Below are 17,783 nucleotides of genomic sequence, written 5' to 3' on the forward strand. Positions count from 1 at the left end.
TGTACATATTGTATATGACCCGTCTCTCCCTATAGCTTACCCCTACTTTTTTCAGAATCTCGAACAGCTTGCACCATTTTATATTGTCGAACGCTTTTTCCAGGTCGACAAAACCTATGAAAGTGTCTTGATTTTTCTTTAGCCTTGCTTCCATTATTAGCCGTAACGTCAGAATTGCTTCTCTCGTCCCTTTACTTTTCCTAAAGCCAAACTGATCGTCACCTAGCGCATTCTCAATTTTCTTTTCCATTCTTTTGTATATTATTCTTGTAAGCAGCTCCGATGCATGAGCTGTTAAGCTGATTGTGCGATAATTCTCGCACTTGTCAGCTCTTGCCGTCTTCGGAATTGTGTGGATGATGCTTTTCCGAAAGTCAGATGGTATATCGCCAGACTCATATATTCTACACACCAACGTGAATAGTCGTTTTGTTGCCACTTCCCCCAAAGATTTTAGAAATTCTGATGGAATGTTATCTATCCCTTCTGCCTTATTTGACCGTAAGTCCTCCAAAGCTCTTTTAAATTCCGATTCTAATACTGGATCCCCTATCTCTTCTAAATCGACTCCTGTTTCTTCTTCTATCACATCAGACAAATCTTCACCCTCATAAAGGCTTTCAATGTATTTTTTCCGCCTATCTGCTCTCTCCTCTTCATTTAACAGTGGAATTCCCGTTGCACTCTTAATGTTACCACCGTTGCTTTTAACGTCACCAAAGGTTGTTTTGACTTTCCTGTATGCTGAGTCTGTCCTTCCGACAATCATATCTTTTTCGATGTCTTCACATTTTTCTTGCTGCCATTTCGTCTTAGCTTCTCTGCACTTCCTATTTATCTCATTCCTCAGCGACTTGTATTTCTGTATTCCTGATTTTCCCGGAACCTGTTTGTACTTCCTCCTTTCATCAATCGGCTGAAGTATTTCTTCTGTTACCCATGGTTTCTTCGCAGCTACCTTCTTTGTACCTATGTTTTCCTTCCCAACTTCTGTGATGGCCCTTTTTAGAGATGTCCATTCCTCTTCAACTGTACTGCCTACTGCGCTATTCCTTATTGCTGTATCTATAGCGTTAGAGAACTTCAAACGTATCTCGTCATTCCTTAGTACTTCCGTATCCCACTTCTTTGCGTATTGATTCTTCCTGACTAATGTCTTGAACTTCAGCCTACTCTTCATCATTACTATATTGTGATCTGAGTCTATATCTGCTCTTGGGTACGTCTTACAATCCAGTATGTGATTTCGGAATCTCTGTCTGACCATGATGTAATCTAATTGAAATCTGCCCGTATCTCCCGGCATTTTCCAAGTATACCTCCTACTCTTGTGATTCTTGAACAGGGTATTCGCTATTACTAGCTGAAACTTGTTACAGAACTCAATTAGTATTTCTCCTCTTTCATTCCTTGTCCCAAGCCCATATTCTCTTGTAACCTTTTCTTCTACTCCTTCCCCTACAACTGCATTCCAGTCTCCCATGACTATTAGATTTTCGTCTCCCTTTACATACTGCATTACCCTTTCAATATCCTCATACACTTTCTCTATCTGTTCATCTTCAGCTTGCGACGTCGGCATGTATACCTGAACTATCGTTGTCGGTGTTGGTCTGCTGTCGATTCTGATTACAACAACCCGGTCACTGAACTGTTCACAGTAACACACCCTCTGCCCTACCTTCCTATTCATAACGAATCCTACACCTGTTATACCGTTTTCTGCTGCTGTTGATATTACCCGATACTCATCTGACCAGAAATCCTTGCATTGGTATTTATATCAATGCGTACTCCAACGTCAATTTCGAGTTTGGCGCTATTCACAAATGAATGCACGTTTACTAGAGACGGCACATAAATCATGTATGTTCGGGAGGAATAAAATCTGCGTGCGCAGGTGATTCAAAATCACCAATACATGGTCGGTATTATCGTTTGGACCAGGACAACTTGTGACCATTTCACTGAGCCATATCTGCTGGCAAACAGATTAACAATACCGATCTACTTCAGTTTCTCTTGTGGCTACCCTATTTGATGTAGCGCCACTAAATATTCGGATGGGAATGTCGCTGCAACACGACTGGTTCCCGGCAAACTTTGATGTCTATGTGCAGAATCACTTCAACGTCGCATATACAAATCGATGTAATGGTAGGGGTGGAGCAGTTCCGCGACCAACACGGTCGGAAATATGGCACCCCCTGACATTTTCTGTGAGGTAGTTTGAAGAGTATGGTGTATGGCACACTTGTAACGTCAACGGATCTTACTGTTCGAGGCCATGGAGCGATGAAATATTTCAAAGACAACGGCACGTAATGTCGTGCGTGAGTCTCAGCGCTGCTGTTGTAGGCTCTACATTGAATTAGGAGGTATGCCGTTCGAAGCCCGTTTGTAATGTAAACTGCGCGATGTGCTACTTTTTTTCAAATGTGTGTGAAATCTTATGGGACTTAACTGCTAAGGTCATCAGTCCCTAAGCTTAAACACTACTTAACCTACAAACACACACACCCATGCCCGAGGTAGGACTCGAACCTCCGCCGGGACCAGCGATGTGCTACTCATGTTGGATTTATTGACGTAATGTGGAGCGAAAGTGCATCTCAATCTTCGACTCTCTCCAGCGCACCAGTTGTACATTCCCGGATATGGGTTTATTCTTGTAAACCAATCATTTTGTCTTCGCGCAAAACACACTGTCTACCACACGACTGGTAGACTGGATGCCTATAACATGTACGTTACGAGAAATATTGTTTTGTTGTATACACACTGTCGTATGTAATATTAAAAAAAAATTACTATGTGCACAGGTTCGCATGAATATGAGATGAGAAGTCGTGAAATCGATCATGGAATAAAAAGTTATAAAAGCAATATTTCAACCTGAGGCAGTTTATCTCTTGTCATCTTGTTCTGTTCCTCCATGAGACGCGGATTTCCACAGACATAGCGGTCCAGGTTGATGACGTGTTCCCTGACATCAGAAAGTCATTTGATACTATTCCACTCTGTCGTTTACTGAACAAAATAAATTATCTATTATCGCACCAAATTTGTGACTGGATTCAGGGCTCCCTTGCAGACAGAGTACAAGTCGTTATTAACGGAACAAGATCGACAAACGTAGAGGTAAGTCTGGGAATGTCCTAAGGAAGTGTGAAAGGGTTTTTAGTGATAGTTTTAAGGTTTTCTCGGTGAAATGAATATTGAGAAATGTTTAGGCCTTACAGCCTGTCATCATTTATTTCACTGCGCGATATTTCGGTACATCGGTAATTTGTTGCACGCAACAGCCCCAAATTCGAAGCTTCTGAAGACATTTTCACTTTGGTGGACTAGGAAGGCATTTCGCAATGCTATAGCAACGTGATTTATTGAACCAGAGACATGGTCATATGATAAAACACAATAAAAAATTGAAAAACTTGCGTTGGCTCTCCCTTCTTCTGTCTGTACATATTTTAAATTAAAATTTCCCACTGCATTTTATGTGTTTGAGGAAGATTTCAAAACTACTGCAGGTACTTTGGTACGGTACTCACTAATAGATTTATTCACGAGGAAGGTTTTTGTGCGTAATTTATTATCGTTACGCCCTATAGATCGTCCGTCCGTAGATACTTAGTGCTACCCTTGTGAAGCCGGGGTGGATCGCTAATTCCCCGGAAAAAATTTGGCCAGGTGCGAGCAGGACTCGCGCCCTGAGGGTACCGTATATAGGGTTCCGCATATAAGACTGTTCACCCGTTTCGGAAATCCAGAATATCGACGATTTTTGCCCGTTATCGATATTGATACAGGAAACGTTTGAGTCCCGACGACCTCCGAGATGTTTTATTCCAAGTCTGAAGTCGGATAACAGACGACAAAAGAAATTATTTCTTGTGATATAATCACAAGCTAACAAATTCCGGGTTTTACCTTTACTAGTACTGTGAAACATTGCTTCATGCCAAATTTCATGATTCTAGGTTTTCAAGTATCAAAATACGTGACGTAGCTGTCCGTATATTTTGACTGCATTGACTTAGAAACTTAACTTTATTTTACACCAGGAAGGGGCCATAGACTTTAACATGCGACATAAGTTTCAACTTCATACATCTATCTGCCCCTGAGGAAAAGGCGTCTTGATTCTAGGTCAAGGCAGAGTACCCTGTAGGATTTGATGAGTGAGTTAGCGAATCTCAAACTATGTGACGTAAGTCGCCGTATGTTTCTAGTGCACTGGCTTAGGAACTTACGTGTATGGCACCGACAAGGAATCGTAGACCTTCGTATGTGAGGTAAATTTCAACTTGATATGTCTACCCATTGCTGAGAGAAAAGGCTCGTAACAGGTGGGTGGGAAGACAGACAGTGAGGTGCGTGAGTTTGCGAGTATCAAAATACACTGAAACGCCAAAGATACTGGTATAGCCATGCGTATTCAAATACAGAGATATGTAAACATATAGAATATGGCGCTGCGGTCGGCAACGCCTATATAAGACAAAACGTGTCGGACTCAGTTGTTAGATCGGTTACTGCTGCTACAATGGCACAGTGAGTTAATTTGAATGTGGTGTTATAGTCGGCGCACGACCGATGGCACACAGCATCTCCGAGGCAGCGATGAACTACGGATTGTCCCATACGACCATTTCACAAGTGTACCGCGAATATCAGGAATCTGGTAAAACATCAAATCTCCGACATCGCTGCGGCCGCAAAAAGATTCTGCGCGAACGGGAACAACAACGACTGAAGGGAATGGTTCAACGTGACTGAACTGCAACCCTCCCTCAAATTGCTGCAGATTTCAATTCTGGGCCATCAACAAGGGTCAGCGTGCGAACCATTCAACGAAACATCATCGATATGGGCTTTCGGAGCCGAAGGTCCACTCGTGTCTCCTTGATGATTGCACGACACAAAGCTTTACGCCTCACCTGCGGCCGTCAACACCGACACTGGACTGTTGGTGACTGGAAACATGTTGCCTGGTCAGACGAGTCTCGTTTCAAATTGTATGGAGCGAATGGACGAGTACGGATACGAAGACTACCTCATGAATCCATGGACCCTGCATGTCAGCAGGGGACTGTTCAAGCTGGTTGAGGCTCTGTAATGGTGTGCCGTGTGCAGTTGGAGTGATGTGGGACTCCTGATACGTCCAAATATGACTGACAGGTGACACGTACGTAAGCATTCTGTCTGACCACCTGCATCCATTCATGTCCATTGTGCCTTCTGACTGACTTGGGCAGTTCCAGCAGGACAATGCGACACCCCATACGTCTAGGATTGCTACATAGTGGCTCCAGGAACACTCTTCTGCGTTTAAACACTTCAGCTGGCCACCAAACTCCCCAGACATGAACATTATTGAGCATATCTAGGAAGCCTTGGAACGTGCTGTTCAGAGGAGATCTCCACCCCCTTGTAGTCTTACGGATTTATTCACAGCCCTGCAGGATCCATGGTGCCTGTTCCCTCCACCGCTATGTCAGGCATTAGTTGACCCCATGCCACGTCCTGTTGCGGCACTTCTGCGTGCTCGCGGGAGCGCTACACGATGTTAGGCAGGTGTACCACTTTCTTTGGCTCTTCAGTGTATGAGACACAAATGGCCGTATCTTTTGATTGCATTGACTTGCAAGCTAACGTTTATCATACCGACAAGAGGCTATTGTGAGATATAGTTAAAGTCTATAGTCTGTTCCTCCCTGCGAAAAAGAGGTCCTAAAAAATAAAATTAATATTTTCTTCGTGTGATATAATTACGATTTGACAATTTTCGAATTTTTTTCCTTTTGTCATATTGTGGAACCTTTTGCCAAATGTCGTGATTCTCGGTCAACGGGAAGTACCCTATAGGTGAGGTTGCTAGTTTCAAAATATGTTACATAAATGACCGTATCTTCTGATAGCCTTGACTTAGAAGCTTCAATTTTTTACACCGCCAAGTTACCGTAGATCTTAGTACTGTATTCCATAAGTTTCAACATGATATATCAACCCTTTCTTCTGAGAAAGGCTTTTTAATAACTGAATAGACAGAGACAGACGGACAACAAAGTGACCCTGTAAGGGCCCCATTTTTTCAGTTGAGGTGCAGAACCCTAAAAATAGCGACGTCTCAACTGAGAAACTTTCCGCAGGCAAACGAACTGGCCTTGCTCTTACCTCATCAAAGCATAATGCTCGGTTCAGTCTGGATACTGAATGTAAATTTTTAATATGACTGTGTATCGCGTATACAGAATCCATGGTGCTTTTGAACTGGATCTGTCTGTATTGTATTGTTTGGAACTGGGGACCTAGAAACGACGGAGAGGCTTCGTCCCACCGTAGCCCTCAGTGGTTCACAACACCACAACAGGCTACAGCACTCCACAAACCCCACCGCCACCCCACACCGAAACTCGGGTTATTGTGCTGTTCGGCCACCGGTGGACCCTCCCACCCCCGGGGAACGTCTCACACCAGAGGAGTGGAACTCCAATGTTTGCGTGGTAGGGTAACTATGGCTATGGCTACCCGTAAGTGGAGACAGAGTTTGCGCAGCAATCGCCGACATAGTGTAACTGAGACGGAATAAGGGGAACCAGCTCGCATTCGCCGAGGCAGATGGAAGACCGCCTTAAAAACCATGTACAGATTGGCCGGCACACTGGACCTCGACACTAAACCGCCGGGCGGATTCGTGCCGGGGACCGGCACCCCTTCCCGCCCGAAAAGCAGTGCGTTAGACAGCACAGCTAACCGGGCGGGCACGGATCTGTTTGTACTAACGATCTAATGACGTTCAGAATTTAGAGGATGCTTAAGGGCTAACCTTATTTTGAACCATTATCAAGTGACATTGGTGGTTACGTTTGTTGGCGACAAGAATTCTGTACTGTCCTTCTGAATGCTTACTCCACAGATCTTTTTACTCAATATCATTAAAATTGTTTCAGATTTAGAATCTCCGGTTTATGCACTTTGCGACGTTGGCTGTTGTCCATTTCCATTTCATTTTTGTCTTGCGTACTATGATGTTTCAGCTATGTAGCCATTCTCGTCACAGTACGCAAAATAAAAGTAAGACGGAAACGAGAAAGAGCCGCTGCAGGAAACTTACATCTTTCAAAAGGTTATCGCGGTTGTGGCCCTTCTTGCAACTAAAGTATTGTAATAAACGTTTGTTGATCCAGGCTGGTGACATCTCGACGGTTCGGCCCGTGAACGCTGGAATACTGCCGTGGTGATGAGCACCAGCTGCTCGTCGTAATTCTGCTGAATCGATTAGGAGAACCTCTAGAGTAGAATGGAGTAGAGCAGGCAGCAAGCAAGCACTCGTCCCTTCCTGCAGAACCAAGGGAATGGAGGGCCCAACTCAATCTGGAGTTCTTCTCGAAAGCGGATTAAGAGGCAGCGAAAAGATGAACGGAAAAGTAGAGGCTTTTTCCTCGCTGCTTTGTGGAACAACTTCAATTTGGTCATTGAATATTGTGCAGTATTTATTTATCTTGCGAAATGATAGTCGTTTTACAAACCCATCACCATACATTACTTCACCAGTGTTGTCAAAGAGTAGTGAACAAATTCGTGGAATACGAGTGTGATCAATAAGTAACGCAGTGCATTTCTTTTACAACTGCCAATTTTTGTTGAAAAAAGAAGTGGAATTTGCTGTGGGACATTATGTAATATTCCCGCTTCAGCCCCTATAGCTTCATAAAGTTCCAATAGGTGGACCTATAAGTAGCGTTCAATATGGCGTCTGTTACGGAGGAGCGTTCCAGGCAGAGATCTGTAATGAGTTTCTTTTGGCGGAGAACCAAAGCGTGTAGATATTTATAGACACTTGCAGAATGTCTACGGAAACCTGACAATGAACGAAAGCTCCGTGAGTCGTTGGCCGAGGCGTCTTTCATCATCGCAACAAGGTCGCGCAAACCTTTTCTGTCTCCCGCTTGCCGACCTGCTGTACACAGCTCTAACTCCTGCAATATTGGAACTTGCGGATACTCTCATTCGAGGTGATCGACAGATCACAATCAAACACCTCGCTACACAACGGACGTCTCTGCCGGCAACGCTGACACACTCGCCCATCAGGGGGGGGGGGGGGGGGGGGGACTCAGTGTGCACGTTGGGTTCTTCACTGCCAACAGAAGGCTATAAAGGCTCTTGGCCCAATGAAGGATGCTCCCCGCGGGAAGCAGTACATGGATAATGAGGAGGTTACTGATGCAGCAAGACGTTGGCTCTGACGTCAACCAGTAGAATGGTACCATATGGTCATAGAGGCCCTCCCAGTAAGCTGGCGTAAGGGCGTTATATTGAACGAAGATTGTGTTGAAAACAGGGTTTTGCAGCCAAAAGAGTGGGAAGTAATATCTTGTACTGGAGTTCTGCAAAAAAGGAACTTGCTTTCAGAAAAAAAAACGTGTTTCATTCAAAGGCCGATCGTATATTCCATAGGCATTCTTATCGCGCGAGGTGATACCAGTACGCTGCGGCTTATCTGTAGAAATGCGGCTTATCCCTTAGACCAGATTTAGCGATAGACACGGTCGGACGACTGACCGCTGTATTGAGAATGTAGGCTCGATGGTGTCACAGAATCGAGCCCTGTATATCTCCTTTCACGCCCAGAAGCTAAACTCGCTACTAAAATCGTTTCACAGATAACAGAATGTGTGTACCGCTGCCTTCCCTCTTCTGTTTTTCTCCTTTCCGTAGAGGAAGATGCAGATTACGAATGAGTACCCCTGCGTTGTCTGTCTTCATTAAGTGTCTGTAGAGAGCGAGTGTGTAACGAGAGTACAGACCCGCCATTAGGAAAAGCATATACGAATGAACGTAGGACGTTACTGTAATAATCTATTTAAGGAGCGGTTCCAGTGGCTATAATAAAATAAAAAGTTTAACGTGCGTCATATTCGCACATACTATGCAAGACTAAATTTAATAATTTAGTGCTATATCTAATGAAATACTAATACAATTTATAGTCGGTTTCCAGATTAAGCATCCGATGCCATACTGAAATAACTTTCCTAAGAGTTTCTTCACATCACAGACATATTTAAATATTATTAAGGAGAAGAGGAATGTATAAGAGAACAGGAGAAGATATGTGTTTATTTTGTCATGTAATAAAGTGAAGTGTAATTACGATGATTTTCATCTTGTAGGTTTAGGTAGAACATCGGGAAAGCAAGTAACGCGCAGTTGGTATGGAGTGGAGCAATGTAGAGATTGTGTCAGTTGAATGGTATTTGTGTAATGGTCCGTCAGGGATGAACAAGACTGCTGCAGATATGTACGACGGGTGCGCAAGGGTATCCATGAGACATCCTCACACCATCATCTTATTTTCAAACTTCAGTACCTCACTGGGTATACTCAGCATATAATCCATTTATAGTTATCGCAAACTGCTGCAAGCAAGGGTGATCTACGACAACAGAATGGTTAGAGCTGTGGGACAACGGGTTACTACTAAACGGCATGAAGTGTGACATTTCAGGGCCCAGCTTTTCGGATTCTGGCTATGATAACGGTGTCTACGACTCTGAACCCAACTTCTCCATTACTGTACTTGCCCGATAAGTCTTCATACCTTCATGAACAGTACCTGGGAGTGATTCCCCAGTACTGTGGGATAGCTTATAGCCGTGAAGAGGGGACCCAGTAGTGCCGAACAGATTTTCCAACGTATTTCCCACTGTTACAGGTGATATCAACATAGATTCAGGGTGACAAGAAGTTCTTCAGGTACCACTTAAACTTGGTCCTCGTTTCTTGTAGCCTATTTCTATCAACAGTGGAGAATTGTCCGCGCTCTCGAACTCTCCGTTTTCTATATATTGACTGAGTAAATCTCCTCTAGAGTTTATGTAGACATGTGTATCAGTCTCTGTACATTGTGAGATGAATTGGACTAACAGGAAAAACAGACAGTATGTAAACTGTAAGTAAGAGTGTAAGAAAATGTAAGTAGTATCATATTATTTCTTAAGTGATTCACAGATTTAGCAGGAGTCAGTGATTTTGTGAACTGAGCCTTCTGAAGGGTGGAGGTGTGCTGAGCCAGCACTTCCTCATCGAAACTTTATAGCCTATGGCTAGACAGTTGCCTTCAGAATGATGCTGCCAAGGCTAGAAATTTGCTGACACAGCATGGTGCAAGGGCAAGGTCACCACAGTGACGTGTGAATTACCACATGCCAGGGCCGGCGCTGCTAAACCTTGGTGAACTACATGATTAAATTTGATGTTCTGTCATAATAGAAACGGGCTGAGTAGCTATAAGTACTCGTCACACGGGCCTATAAGTCTCTAAGTGCTGCCTGCACTCCACACCAGTTGACTGTCCCATGTGGGCCACTCAGCTTCGTAAATGTATGTTTGTGTGCTGCACCAGGCTCTGGACTACGGGCGGTGGTCCTACCAGGGCTCGAGTGCAGTCATCAAGAAATGGTCCACTTTCAGGAAGACCACAGGCGGCTTCTGGGCGTCGCGAAGGGGTTCAGGATTCGAGGTTAGGGCACTAACCACACGCTTACTCCACCTCCAGTATGGTATGGCTGTGCTACGTAAGTGGCTACTGCTGCCACATGCCTAACATCTGCACAGGGCCAACAACATATACACCCTGCAACGGACTTGTGACGTCACATTAGCCGGCTTGTTCGCCACACTTCGCGAACGCTCCGCTCCGTGCAGGCCCACTGAAAATCAATATGCCATTGGGGAAGCACCCACTAAACGTCTTAAGTTTGTCGTGTGCTATAGAGAGCTAGCATGCATTTGAATGAACAGTCAAGAATTATTATACTCGTCTGAAATAGTTACTCACGCCCCATGGGAGAGGGCTGGAGTTAAGCATAAGACCTGCAGTGTCACGTGCTCTGACTTGAGTGCCACGGCCTGTCGTTCTCGTAGGCCTCGCATCTGCAAACGTGGCGTTAGCCATGGTGCGGCTGCCGCCGCTACTTTTCTGATCCGGTGTTTAGCTGCTCTTGCATTCTCGCTTGATGCAAACTGAGCACGTGGGCAGGTCCTGTGCTGAGGCATTCAGCGCTGCCTGGGGTTCCTACACTGTATGAGCATCTCGTTAAATAGAGAATTATGTGGTTAACGGAGCATTTCTGATTCGATGGTCGCCGAGCAGCCCATAGTAAACACATAACACTCTACACGCAATCCTAAAAAGGTCATCATAGCAAGTAATAGTGTCCACACCCCTTGCACTATTACAAGATATGTTCTTCAGTCCCCTACATGTTGCTCCTGTAGGGACCGCGAAGATGGGATTAGACAAATCACAACGAATTAAAGCAGTCATTCTTGCTCCATTCCATACACCATTGGAACCGGCTGAAATATAATATGTGGTACTATGCTATATAAACTCTACCAAGCACAACACAGTGGTCTGCAGAGTATGTAATTAAAGCGCAAACACCTCTACTCATACATAATAAATGTCTTTTGTCTTGGATAAATTTTGTCACGCAGAGATAAAATAAATACACAAATAAATAAAATTATTGTTTCACAGAAGTCATTTCTGTATGTCTAAATGTCTCATGCGGACTGGTTCGTGAACGATCGTGAAATAATTGTCAGTTTTCTAAATACTGTAGCACAAACAATAAGCGTTGCAATTGTTACCATCTTTTAACTTATCTTTTGGGAACATGTTGATGTATGAACCACAGCTTTTCGTCTCACACTTTTTTCCTCAATTGTGTTTTTTGTTGGAAGTGAAACAAAGCCTGTGTATTTAAATATACACTGCACAAGTACACATACCTCGAAGTAAGCTCAAAGTAGAAATTTTATTTTATTTTATTTTCAGAAGCTCTCCACGCTATTATCTTTAAAGTAGGCTTTTAAAAAATGTTTCTACCACAAATTATAGTTCAAAAAGCTTTAATTGTGATTATCAAAAATTTCAATAACTAACTCATAGTTTTTCCTTAAAAGAACCCTTTAATTTTCAAATTTAAGTCGCAAGTATAGTCTACTTTGTAGTTAAGTATGTTTTGAAACAGTATACAAGATTTCAGTTTTTAACCAAAGTATACCAGAACATGAAAAACGTGAACTTCCGGGAAATTCAGGCTGAAGTTAGAACTTGTTTCTCTACCTGCCCTGCGTATCACTAATGTATCCCAAGTCCTGGTTCAAATTGTTTCTGGTGTTGTTCTGCCTGCGTTTGCTTTTCAGGCTTCTTCATCTTCTTGGTTTCTTGGTGGCTTCCAATATGGATTTCTCTTCATCTAAGAGAAACGGCAATTAAAGTTCTTTGCATATTTGGTCTACCAGATATTCTCATCAACTAAATTACCTTAAACCATGACTCTGCACCATCATTTAAACACAGCAGAGCATCCAGCACACCTATTTTCGAAGTATGTAGTCCAACCGGAACAGTTTTTATTATCCATTCCAGTATAGTATCCATTCCAGTATAGTATTGTTAAAACTCTCATTTGGGTTTTGTCATGTAATTAATTCTGTAATAATCTTGTCCACTAAGCCATTAGATATTCAAACAAGAGAGAACAAAATTCTGTTTTTAACAATGTTGTCTGCGAGACATGGGGAGGGGTGTGTGAATGCAAACACTTTTAGTTCCTTTAATTTTGGGGCTTTCTTCGATACAATTTCCTCGAAATAAACTTGGTCTTGTTCAGAAAACTACAGGGAATCTTTTAAGAGAAAAATTTAAAAATTCAGTTTCTGACTCTTATTCAGCTGTTGGTCTCCTTAATTACAGGAGTGGCTCAACAGGTATAAGTGTTGTCATAACAATTAAAAGTCACAAGAGTCCCCAGAGCACAGAGCGTCTCTGGAGGGTCCTACAGGGTGTCTACTGTACAATCTGGGCGGATCCTGCCCTGGCCTACACCGAACAGACAAGAAGGGATTTGCCCTCTCCTCTCCAGCCGGTACACTTGAGCACACGCCATTAGGAGGGACTCTTAATGGGCTCTGCAGCTAACGACATCGTCAAAAGACGACCCTTAATGAAGAGGCCTGCTGCCTGCTCCTGCGACGCCCAGCGTCGCCTCTCGGAACGACGCCCACCTTGTCCCAGCAAGAGTGGGTGTTTCCAGCGTCAGCACAGAGCTTGCCCCGCTCCCACAACAGAGGAACGTCGCTGCAACAAGCTTAAATAGCTACTCAAGATACATTCCTTCTTTATGGGCGTTCCGTACAGGAACTAGAGTTCAACGTACGTTTACCCTGCGACACAGTTGTGGAAACTGGACGCAAAGCTCCTCCAGTTGCTTGTTGTCGGAGATCATTTACCGTGTCGGAGGACTGCGTCACAATACCTGGTTTCAAACAAGAAAGTTGCGTCAACCTATCAAGAGCGAATGATTGTCTGTTGAGCGAAGTTATCATCGAGCCATGTTCGGAGCGCATTTACATCCGGAAAGGGAGTTCTTTGAAGGCTGTTCGATATGGATCGGAAAAGGTGAAAACCTGAGGACGCAAAATCAAGTGAATAAAGTGGGTGCGGAATGACTTCCCAACCCAACTGCTGTATAATGTTTCCTGTTAGACCATCAGATTCCGGCCGCGGTGGTCTAGTGGTTCTAGGCGCGCAGTCCGGAACCGCGGGGCTGCTACGGTCGCAGGTTCGAATCCTGCCTCGGGCATGGATGTGTGTGATGTCCTTAGGTTAGTTAGGTTTAATTAGTTGTAAGTTCTAGGGGACTTATGACCACAGCAGTTGAGTCCCATAGTGCTCAGAGCCATTTGAACCAACCATCAGATGGCGAGCGGGCGTTATCGTGGAGTTGCATCAGTTCACGCGTTCTTCCTGTAGGTTGTTCTTGGACTGTGTCAGCAAGACGTCTCAGTTGTTGACAATAGATGACAGCAATGATGGTTACACCTCGGAGAAGCAACACATTTAGCTGCTCCAGCAAGAGTACAACATCTTTTTTGGATGCCGCAGGTCTTTCTAGGAGAGTTGCTGCTTTGTTTGGGATCAACCACTCCTTTCTTTTGCTTATTTTACCATAAGGTCACCATTCATCGTCACCAGTAACGACATTGAATAGGAATGGTGAGTGTCGATCACGTGCCGATTGATGACGAACAAGCAGAGATGCACATTTGGCCACCTGCTGGTTCTTGTGAATGCGGTACCAACATTCACAATCCTCCTTAAAAGGAGAAATCTTTTCTTGCAGTGCCCTGTCCAATTACATTACCCCCATACACGGCGCAAATGTTTCTGGCTAAGTCGGATGCTGTCGGAAATGTTTCGATTACTCCATTTGCCACTCCACTGTCTAACGTTCACACCTCCACATGACAAAATGACAATATTTAAAGCCAAAAACAACAGTGAACTACAAACAAGAAAATGGCGCTCCATAAATAAACCCAAAGCAACCGGACTGCCAATATGCAAAACAAAAACGCTACGAACTTATTCACCTCATAAGTTCAGAGACTATCAGAGTCAGAATCCAAATTAATTATTCATTTAGTACTGTACTTATTAAATCCATGACCCTCATACAGAAAATTAGCTTTATTTTCCCGAGTAATTATAACAGTTGATTTAAAAGTTTTGGATTTGCAACTGATTTTCCATTTTATTTTTACACAATATTTCTATTCGTTTTGAAGTACTGTCAACTATTTTGTATTTCAACGGTGCTGAAACAATACCTGGAGCGGTCCGATGCAATGGTATGAATCCCAGCATCGAGCAGCGAAATTTGTGCTGACGAAGACAAATAGGGAAAGTTGAAATACCGTGAAAGAGTAAATGACAACTCGAGTGCAAACCTAAAAACTTGTAAACGGTCGTTTTCACTGTGAAAGCCTGAAGAATCATATCGTAACAGTTGTTTCGTTATTTCAGTCAAGTTCCGGCTAATAGTAAAAACCTAAAATACAGGATAACTCAAAAGAACAGGGAATTGCAATAGAGATTAATGTATGAGTGCAATTACTTTACACATATTTATTTATGTCAATGTATGACAGGGCGTATGCAGTTATTGGATGTCACAAGCATTTTTATTTCTTGAATATAACATCCGATAGATGAGCTCCCACTTCGCGCACATGTTCCTCCAACCTGATAGGAATGTTATGCATGGTTCGACCTAATATTTCAGAAGGAATCTTGGAGATTTACTCCCGTATTCTTGCTTCAAGTTCTCCGGTGGTAGCAAGTCGAGTACGGTAACCCGCGCTTTTGAGGTGGCCTCACAAGAAAGCCTCATACGCTGTCGCATTAGGTGATCGTAGAGACCACGCAACGTCACCGTGCATTGAAATGATACGGTTAACAAACAATCGTCGCACAGCTCTCATAGATGCCCGTGCCGTATGCACCGTTGTTCTATCAGTTGAAACCAAGTGTTGGCAGGGGAATTTGGCAGTTCACGCACGACAAAACTTTTCATCATGACAACTTACCGAATAGACGTTACAGTGGCTGCGCACCCACCATCGTCTTTAAAAACGCGTGGGCCTCTCTATAACGCCACTCAATGACATGGCACACCTTACAGTAACCTTGCTGCTGTGCAGTGGACTTTCATATAGCTGACGTGGATTTTGCTGAGACCAGTAGCGAAAATTGTCTACTGACAAAGTCACTGAGATGGCCGTGTCCGATATCCAGCGGTTGTTAATGAAATTGCCGTTGTCGCGTACTTTTCCTAAAACGCATTGTCTGCGCATTCGTAGATCATTAGTTTAAAGTTACTAAACGGTCTGTAGCTTATTCAGATGGATCTTTAAACCCATTTTCAGAATTTGCTGAACACTTGAACGATGCAACTGTAGATACTCCGCGTGACGTAGAACAGAACGCTGTGGGCTTCTTATGAAAGTAGTTTGCACAGACTCGATATTGTCTCCCGTACGTGCGGTTAGGGGTCACCCTGCAGATTGCTTCTTCAATGCGGACCCAGGTGTTGCTTGCATGCTCTGAGGGAACACGATCGTGCGTCCAAAGTTGAAAGGACGCCGAAATTTTCGATGCACAGTCTCCACACTTCCATTCTTGTAATCGATTTTTTTACCGTAGAGATATGCTGCACATCATTCCTCTGCTCCATATTTACTGTTTACTAAATGACAACGGAGTGCGAGCAGAATTCTGTATGCCAATCGGCGCCACCTGTCTCGCAGCGTTGCCACAACACGTTCCAAATATTCCCATTCTTTTGAATCACTTTGCGCTATGGAATGACAAAGCAAACACAGGGACTGAAATGTAGAAACGAAACTTCATAACGGTAAACGAACTTCACTATAAATGTAAAGCAACAACACCAGAAGCATACTCAGAGACTATTACCATTATTCCGCTGGTTCTGTTAGTGTCCTCGAAAAGACTGTAGCAGAACGGTTTGGTCAATGTATAAGGGACAGTCAGATGAAAATGAGACAGATGGAAGAAACGAAAATAAACTGTTCATCATATCAAAAGTAATCGCCATAACTGTTAACACATCCGTCTCAATGTGAGGCAAACGGTCAACGACTCCTGGAAAAATGTTTGTGGTTGCCTACCAAAAGATGTTTGTACCCACGCGTACGCTTCTTTGTCCGAACCAAGTCGACGGCCGCGAATATATCTTTTCAGAGTTCCAAAATCTAGAAGTTGCATGGGGGGGGGGGAGGGGGGGGGGCGGGGAGTACGGGACTGTGCGGAGGATGTATAACGGCTTCCCAGAGAAAATCCTGCAGCGTAGTCGAAACAGCCTTCCAATAAAACGCCCGCCCACACGATGCCAAGGTTGTTTCTACTATGATGCAGAATTTTCGCTGTGAAACCCTTAAAAATCTCAATACAATTCACATCTCTCTACACGTGATTTCCATATTTTTGTAACCCTGGAGAAAGACATTCGAGGCTGTTAATTTGCTTCGGACTAAGAGGTGCATGCCTGTATCCAATCATGGTCCAGTGAACGTATTAACCTTCTTGTCTTATAGTGAGATAAATGTATTAACATTTAGGATGATTACTTGACATGTAATGAACAGTTTATTTACTTTTTCCCATCTCTTTGGCTTTCATTAGACTGACCGTATGTGTATGTAATGTTACCGTTACGCACGTATGTAATATTATGATTTAAATCTTTGTTAATTAAGAAGTGATTTAAATTTCCAATGTAACATAATCAATCATTTCTACACTAACGCTCTTACCTTTCCCAGAGCCAGAACAGTAGTTATGAAAGAAGAGAGCTCAAAAATTGGAAAATTATAGGTAAATGGCAATAAATTTGGCTTCCTGTTGACTATTTGATCAGCTACTGAGAGATTACAAACGTTGTCAGTTAAAAGTTCAATAGCACATGACCCACTGCCCTAGTGCATATATACACAAGTGGGAACACATGAACTTCAACATTAACACCAATATACATCAGCAGCCAAGTCCGTTTATTATAATCTCAGTAGCTCCTGGTCAACCACAAATAATGCAGAAATTACAATAAACTGGCGTGCATATCCGGTAACTGCGGACATCAGATACAAAGAACGTCCAGCACAGTGTATTAGTACGGTTCTTCCAGGAGTGTTCACATTTTAAGCGGACCGCTCCCCCGGCGTTTGCTTGCCTTACTGTTTCTGCACTCTCCGATAAAAATTATCTCAGCACCTGTTAGCGAACATTAGTACGGGTCTGGTGTCCCCTCTTCATCTTTATGACGGCCTGAAGTCTGCTGCGGACACTTTCAATGACGTGTCTCAACGTATCCGGAGGAATGCATCCCATTCTTCTT

The sequence above is a fragment of the Schistocerca americana genome, chromosome 4 (genome assembly GCF_021461395.2).
Source record: "Schistocerca americana isolate TAMUIC-IGC-003095 chromosome 4, iqSchAmer2.1, whole genome shotgun sequence".
NCBI lineage: Eukaryota > Metazoa > Arthropoda > Insecta > Orthoptera > Acrididae > Schistocerca > Schistocerca americana.